This window comes from Macrobrachium rosenbergii, chromosome 19 (genome assembly GCF_040412425.1).
Source record: "Macrobrachium rosenbergii isolate ZJJX-2024 chromosome 19, ASM4041242v1, whole genome shotgun sequence".
In the NCBI taxonomy this organism is placed as follows: Eukaryota; Metazoa; Arthropoda; class Malacostraca; order Decapoda; family Palaemonidae; genus Macrobrachium; species Macrobrachium rosenbergii.
The window spans coordinates 27588890-27595741 of record NC_089759.1 but is presented as its reverse complement, the minus strand read 5'-3'; the positions used below and the strand labels follow the sequence as shown (position 1 = coordinate 27595741).

Here is a 6852-nt window from a genome sequence, read left to right as displayed (position 1 = left end):
AGCTCTAGTGAAAGAATGTTACTGTAACTTCGCCAAAACACGAAACTGGGCCCCTTAGCTTTCTGTTTCTTTTTTCTGAAAACTTTTTTTGTTTTTCTACAGACTAGGTGAAGTGAGAAGTTTTGGGTTGTTTAGTTATCATCCGAATGGGGAACTGAAACATATTGCAATTTTTTTTGTAACAGGAGGAAATTTCGAAGACATTATTTTAGACATTTTCCAAAGATGTAAAACAGGCGAGTGAAATGTGGACTCCCTTCAAAAGGACATAGAATTTTTGAGAGAGACAAGAGGTAATTCCAGGTTGAAACAAAAATATGTTTATTTTATTTATTTATTTTCATGTTTTAATGCAAAGACGAATGGGACGGGCTACTTAAAGAATGGAAAACAGGAGTAGATAAAAAATCAAATGCTTGGCTGCAGAGGGAAGGCAAGAATCACTGTGCCGCGAAACTTGAGTATTAAAGATTCGAAGTCTCTGTAGACGATATTTTCCTTCCCTCAAAGTGACTCTGGGTTGAATGGACCTGGAGAGCATCATATCAAGAGGAAGGCCGGTCAGTAGGGAATATTCTGCATAAATACTATCTACGAGCGATATGCTCTCTCTCTCTCTCTCTCTCTCTCTCTCTCTCTCTCTCTCTCTCTCGGATGGGCATAGACTCAAAATAGAAATTCCAATACGTTAGGTTTATGCTGCATATGGAGATTGCGCTCTCTCTTCCTGGTAAATATAGAAATATGTAAAATTGCAGCAGCGTCTGATATTTTTATCCGACGGCCACATAAAATATGCTTTTTTTTTAGTTCAACGATGATCCAATACGAAACCAGAGTGGCTAGTAGACTGTAAGATTACTGTCAAAATTTATACATCCATGATAAATATAAACCATGTTTGCGTTTTGAAAAATTTTACATAGAATTATATGGCTTTTTTTCACAGTAGTGTTTTTTGGAAGGTGAAATCTAGATTTTCTGTAAGAACTAAACTGTGATACAGAAACCAGATTGTAGATGGCGCCAATATTTTTTTTTAAAGAGTGCCAAAGCAAGGAGTCCGAGTAGCGTAACCTAATTTTTGGTCCTTGTCTTATTAGTCATCATCGGACTTGGGAAGTTGGGAGACGGTTGTCCGAGTCTTTTATAAATGACTGCTGATGAATAAGGGCCGAGTCTGAGTGCTGCGGTGAGTGGAAGGATTGTCAGTTTTTTGGTTTCTGTTTATTGAAGGTTATGTCTGACAGTCTGAAGTGCTCTTAATATGCAATGTCTGGACAATTTCATTTTCTTGTTACTAAGGTTTTCAGTTTTGGTGAATGTTTTTCTGAAGTCTCGTATGTGACAAATTTCGAAGGGATGGTAATTACCATTTGATTAGATTGATTAGATTACAAAGTTGAGAATAAAAACTCCAGAATTTTATCCTGTATCCCGATACCTTAGAGGGTTTTACTTTTTTAGAGCTCTTTGAAAACGGTAAAGATGTAATTTAGCTACTTAGCTGCTGTGGTTTTGTTAGTGAAGGTTTTTCGTGGTGTATTTTAGGAATCCAGTGCCTTTTTGTTCTGACTGAGAAACACAACTGGGTCTTAACCCTTGAGGTAGCGATAGGCCCATCAGCTTAAAGGATGGTTTACATGGTTAAAAGCTTTAATCCGTTCAATAGCATGGAAGTAGGTGGAAAGTCACTGTATTCTAAGTTTTTAGCTTCCTGATATTGTTCACTAGTGCTAACTGCTTCCTGTATATCTCTCGAGGTTTTGTAAAGGAAATTCTTCCATGGTTTATTACTAAGATACGATCATAAGTGAAATGCTAGTTTTAAATTTTTTTTCCCTTGCTGGTTACAAAATTGTGTTTTTAGTTACACTATGAAAAAATCATGGGAGACGTTTGTAATTTCTTATACTCCGGTTCTGTTAAAACGCGATAATTGACAGTTTATGAAATAGTTTGAATATTTCGAATTTATATTTAAAATATTGGTAGAGCCTAACAATCCCAAATGCATACAGACTATCGCAATAATTAATTCAGCAACAAATACAATTTTATGTTCAAAAGGTGTCATGATTGCGTTGGTTTTTGTTTGAAGCAGTTTAGTTAACGAGTTCTTTGCAAAACTATCCCCCGCCCCCTTGAAACAGGCGCTTGCATACTAAGATTTTTTTGTGGATGGAAATAGTAAATGAACTTCCGATTCGCTATTTGTTCGAAAATACAAATAAATGCATCCACGTCCCTTTTGCATACTGGCGTGTGCTGCTTCGCACTAAATCTTTCAACGTGTGAATTTCACTTTCTACAATGTTTGTTTTTTTTCCATTACTAGGCTGTTCACTTTTACAATTTTTTTTCATAGGAGAATTTAGGTAATTATCTGAAGAATTTATGGTAGTTGTGTAGTCCTCTCACTCTGATACTTTCAGGACTTCATTTGTGCATAGAGGGTCTGCTGAAAGTTTCCAGCTAGGCCACGGGTGCGAATGTACAGTACAGACGTGTCTAGTATTCTTACTGGAATTTAAAGCCGAGTTGAACTTCGGCATAAATGTGACCAGTTTCTTTTTCTGAACTTTTTCATGGCCAATTTTTCCTTGATATTCAGGTACTCCACTGTACGATTTGACGTATAGCAAACAATTTTTAGGGTGTCAGAGGTGAAAATTTTCCAACTTTGTCATAAATTTCATTAACGATGACCTCAAAATCTTTTGAACCAGGGAGTGATTCAGAAGTCCTGCTGTACCCATCAGAATTTCGCCTCATTATTAAATCTAACGAGAGTTTAAAGTTATTGGGTGCCGTGGGATATCATGCTTCCCGCTTGATTTTTAATGTTAATCGAAATGTCAAGTATTAAGTGTTGTATTAGTATTTCCTGAATATTGAAATTTGTGAATTTCGGAAGTGAGTGTTTTCGGGAACTTTGCACGGCATCGGGATATTACAATAAGAGATTTACTTTAAAACCCTGTACTACTGTAATCCTCGTTACCTTTGTTTTAATGGAACTTGAGTCAAGTAGGGATTTAAATGGAGTAATGAGATTTCATTATTGGTTCAGTGTTTCACAGCTATTTTTGGCACTGGAGTTAGGGAAAGACGGTATGGAGAAATATTTTCAAGTAGGTAGATTCTATTAATAACTAAATTAAATTTTGCGTTGTTTCCATCGGAGGAAACCTTTTTTTTTTTCTTAGGAAAATGTCAAAACTGTTGATGGCTTTCTTAGGTCTTTATTTGTTCTATTGCTTAATGGTAAACAACTATTCCAATGTTAACGTCCTTTGATTTATTGAACAGTTTGTACATATAGTGCTGAATTATCTATCGCTAATCTCAAAATTTGAAATAGATTTTGAAATATTAAAGCTTTCTGCTATTTAGTTACCATTGGTGAACATGGGATTTGTAGTTAAATATGATAATCTTGGCCTGTCTAATAGTTGGAACTGGTTAGTGCTCCAGTGTTAAATATCTTGAATTTGGTGACAGGCGTTGCACCTTAGGGTTGGTTAGGAGGGAGGCGTGTCTGGATGCTACCGAGTTAGGTACGCAGTTTAATTTCCTCAGTCATTGTCTCAAGCAAGTCCCTTTGTCAGTCAGCTGAACTTAACTCTTGTACCCCGGGGAAAACGAAAACTACGTTGAGTGTTCGGTAAATATCACAGTAATAGAGCTATGGTAAGAAAGTGGGGTTGTGGCTCTCTGGGGCATCATGTTCGTTGATACTTTTCACTAATGACATATTTAATCAGCCGTACTTGAAGTAATTTGTGGGAAAAAATATAAATTTGGCCCTCTTACCTTGCAGCCAAGTTACCATTCATACCGTAGCTCAAGCGTGTTTTTTTTTTTTAAGAATCGAGCTATTTTATGTCTGAAGAGAGAAACCATGTTTCTTACTATCGAGGTGTATGGTACCACTTACTGCGAGAGCACCGATTCATTTATAGTATGGTAGTGGCTTGGCGAAACTAATTATCAGTGCAGAAATGATAGATACTGAAATTTCTTGAGGGAGAGGGTACACGTAGAGTTAGGCATTTTTAGGATGACGTAAGTTTTTACTACCATAGCGATACGGTGAATATGAGCTTGAATGTAGTTGAACATGGCTTTATTGCTTCATGAGCAAGAGCATGTGCAAGCATGAGGTCCTCTAGTCAACAATTAGGCTGTTGTAATTTTAAAATTTGTAATGGCAGTGCAGTTTTAAAAAGTATGCCGTACTATTTTTGTACTTTCTAAGTCATTCATATTGTTCGTGAGGACTACTTGGAGGTCATGGCTCTTCTCAAATCCCCAAACATTCACAAGCATATCAGGTTTTGGCTTACTGGCCTTCAGATTCAAGGAACTTGCCTCAGATGAGGTTAGTTGTGTTCAGTAACTTTTTCTGGCGCTATACCTCTTAGAGGAAACCACCAAGGTTAGTTGGAGATTTCACTTTTAATTTCAGGGAAGGTGAGTTACTACAGTATTAAAAGTTCTTAAGAGGTACCATGAATAAGTTACCCCCATCTTCAGTTCGTTTTTTTAACGTCCGCTGTGCGTTTTAATAAAACGATGGTGTTTTATGATAGTTCCTTCCCCTTAATGGGGTCCGTTTGATGGCAATTTTTTCTTAATTGTATCTAATTAGGGCCGATAGGAAGGTCTACGTAAGTATTTTTAATTTACGTTGTTTACAGTTTGGGTTCTTAATTCATAATTGAACTTTCATCCCCCCTACACCCCAGAACCCCCAGGAGTTCTGAGTACAACCATGCGGCGCTGGTTTTCAGTGTGAGGGGGGAGGATGTAAATAAAACTTTTCGAGTCTAATTACGTAGGTTTTTCTCTAAAGGCTAAAATGCTATCAAGAACCCATGCGTCAAGGACTTTGCCCTTGTTTTAATTTGTATTTAATTTTTTGCATTATGAAAATTTTTAAGACAGGTGAGCCAAGTTATGGCCTTGTATTGAATCAAAATTTCCCTCTAGGATAGCTGTTTGATAAATATGACCAGGTGATTCCTTTAAGGTTTGAGTTATCGTGTTTATAAGGCTTTATATCGATTTTTTTTCGTGTATTATTGCATAGAATGTTTCGCAGTTGACTAGGTTTGGACAGTAGTAGAGAAGTGCCCATAAATGTCTGTTGGTTGACGTCCCCTGAAACTTAAATTGGCAGTGGCCACCGTGTGACCCAAAAAGCCATTAGAGCTAGGGGACTAATTTCCTATTGGACACAGGTTGCCTTTAGGTTAGGTGTCTTCATCTTGTAAAACTTTTTCGACGTCGGTAGTTTCTAAAGTTGTCATGTCATTTCTTGTAAAACTTAAAACTAATTTCATCTTGGAACGTTTAATAGCTTTCACTTATTTTTTCTCCAGATCTGGCAGCCTGTTTTCAATTAAAAACTCAGTGACCTGAGATGGGATGAAGTTGCTGTGATCTTCCGTGAGTCATGGGCATATATGTCAACATCCCAATAAACAATGCTTGGAAACTTGCTCGAACTTCAGAAGTATGAGGTGAAAGGTCATTTGCTGCGATAGGGTCAGGTAAGATCGTCGATAAATTACAGCAATTTTGTGGCTAGATGTTTACATGTAAAGGTTGAGGGAAAGTTTATTTTTTTGTACCCGCGGAATATTTTTATTCCACTTCACTCGATTTGATTTTCCCCAGTTTAGTATAGATATACCGCTTATCCTAAATTGAAATCGGCGTTGTATATTGGTGCATTTCTTTGCAGGTTCTGTTGTGAAAAAGAGAGTACTTGAATTGAAGACGTGAAATGGAATTAACAGCTCGCATTGCTTTCAGAAAGCCATTATTAATGGTGAGTATTCGTATTAAACATTTTTTTCTCGTTTTTCTACATAATTTTATCACGTATTTTATGGTAATTATACCTTTTTATTATTGTAGTTCGATTTTCTTATTAATTCTTCGTATAGAGATGGTCAATCCCGGATAATTCTGTACTAAAGCCTCATGCTCTACTTTTTAGAATTTTGAAGCTATTTTTGTGGACTGAATTTTGGTGAAATTTTCCTACGGTTACCGGTAATTTTTTGTCAATGTTTTAGGATACCTGAGATGATGACAGATGAACCTTGGAACGATTTTATAGGGAAAAGTTATAATAAGCACCTATTAAAGTTTGTACATTTAACGTAGCTATTAAACTTTTAATCCTTCAGTGGTGAAAAAAGCTGTTAATAGATGAGTAATTGGATAGGTCTAACTACTACTGCACACGTTGCGCAGCGCAACTAAATCGAACTTTTCTTCATACATGCAGTTATAAGCTTTTTTGTTTTTTGGTAATGGCCTTGAAAGACGCTGGAGAATTTAGTTGTTTTTCTTTCCAGAACTTCGAGTAACTGTCTAATAGTTCGTCGCTACTTAAGAGATTTTCCAGAATGGTCTCATCGTCGCTCCCATACGAGTTAACTCATTTGTCCCAACCACTTTCACGAAGGCAAAAAGTTATTTACTGATGAAGTAAGAAGTTTCTCAAGCCTAATGTTCCTATTTTAGCGATGTAATATATTAACAAAGTAGCGGGTTATTTTTCTTATCCTCTGGTGTAGGGCTAAATTGTAGTTTTGTGAATTCATCCTTAGTGAATAGTTGGCAGAAAAATAGGCCAGAGATTAATAGTACAAAGGAACTTTTGAGTTTTAGGGTTTATTCATAAACCCTTTTAGACGTATTATAGCTGGTCTTAAATTTTAACCCACAGTATGCTAACCCCCACACTTTTTTTTTTTGGTCGTCTTTACTAGATTGTAACACTTGAATATTGAAGTTTATACAAAGCAAATTTCAAGCGTCAGCCATTCTCTC

At 36.4% G+C, this 6852-nt stretch overlaps 1 long non-coding RNA gene across 1 annotated transcript; it reads left to right on the top strand.

Annotated features, from left to right (window-relative positions):
• Window positions 1-5387: 5387 nt before the first annotated feature.
• LOC136848775 (uncharacterized) lies at window positions 5388-6567 on the top strand. Its single transcript, XR_010856136.1, has 3 exons — window positions 5388-5558; window positions 5753-5839; window positions 6375-6567. It is a non-coding gene; the product is annotated as an uncharacterized lncRNA (long non-coding RNA).
• Window positions 6568-6852: the final 285 nt, after the last annotated feature.